The sequence below is a fragment of the Octopus bimaculoides genome, chromosome 1, assembly GCF_001194135.2.
Source record: "Octopus bimaculoides isolate UCB-OBI-ISO-001 chromosome 1, ASM119413v2, whole genome shotgun sequence".
In the NCBI taxonomy this organism is placed as follows: domain Eukaryota; kingdom Metazoa; phylum Mollusca; class Cephalopoda; order Octopoda; family Octopodidae; genus Octopus; species Octopus bimaculoides.
In genome coordinates this window covers 108476569-108477914 of record NC_068981.1, presented here as the reverse complement: position 1 = coordinate 108477914, position 1346 = coordinate 108476569, and the positions used below count along the sequence as shown (strand labels likewise).

At 32.2% G+C, this 1346-nt stretch overlaps 1 protein-coding gene across 4 annotated transcripts in view; it reads left to right on the top strand.

The window, feature by feature from the left end:
- Positions 1-1346, top strand: part of LOC106883614 (sodium-dependent neutral amino acid transporter B(0)AT3) — a 105301-nt gene that overhangs the window by 81756 nt on the left and 22199 nt on the right. The window lies entirely within an intron of this gene.

The following is a 1346-nucleotide window of genomic DNA, read 5'->3' as shown; positions in this document are numbered from 1 at the left end:
ACTTTAAAAGTACTGGAATTGTTTCCTGAGATGAAAGAGAAGGAAAACTATAGTTTCACGCATTTCGACATAGCTGACTTTTATTTTCGATAATCAAAATTTTGTCAATGAAGGGCGTAGATTTTGCAAAAACAATTACCGTTATTAGCGAGTCGAACGTGACTATGAACTCAGGAAAATGACTCCTATTTTTCAATGATAGTGCATGGGTTAAGAAAAGCAGGGACGAATTGTTTGATATTTCTATGGAAGTATATGATGGTGCCCAGGTGAATGATATTATAGCGTTATACATTCTAAATTTATTAAGAAAAAATTTCCTGAATTGAATTGTTTTATGTTGTGATGATGGCCTGACTCTATTGAGAAATCGTAATGGTCTCAATTTTGGAAGATTTAGGATAAATTTGATCATAATATTTCAGGAAATAGGACTTAGTATTACTGTAAATATTAACCTTATTACCGATAATTTTCTTGACAGGTAATTTCAGACCATTCGACAAATCAAATGAGAAGTTAATGTACAACATAGATAATCGAATCTCCCACCTAATATCTCAAGGAACTTAGTTGACGAATTTAGTAAACGTGTATCCTCGATGTTTTTTGATGAAGCTCCATTTATGGGATGCGTTAAGAAATAATGGATTCTTCGATAAAATTAAATACGTAAAAACATTGGGAAGGTACATCGTAAGAATAAGAGAAGAAACGTGTTATACTACGACCTAGTATTTAATTTAATCTGTAAGAACTAATAAAGCTGGGGAATTCCTTAGTTTAACAGATCATTTTCCATCAGGGCATTAATATAGCAAAATATTAAATAGAAACTGTGTTAAGATTAGTTATTCAGCTTGTAAGAATTTCGGGGTATTATATAGGAGGTTATATGCTGCAAAAAAAAAGACGTAAAGAAAAGTGCTTTGTCCATAATGTTCATGTAATTTTTCAAAATATATTCTAGCAACAGATATTTTAAGAAAATAGACACAAATTACCAGCTGAATAATCGGAAACATGTAACTTGAGCACTGAAATTATGAGCCTTTCACGTATAATGTAAAAAGGAATATCCTACTCGTATTGATTTCTGTATTTTGTGTATGTGTGGAATTCCAACTAAGTCTGATCTGATTTTCATGTTTTACTATTTGTAATTTTCATAATTTTACAATATTGAAATAAACTAGTACTTTCATGCGTTAACGCAATCATCAGGCTTGTGTAGTGACAGTCGTGTTCCACAATTGACAGCTGTGGTGAAATAGTTAGATTCTTTTACACACACACACGCACACACACACACACACACACACACACACACACACACACACACACAC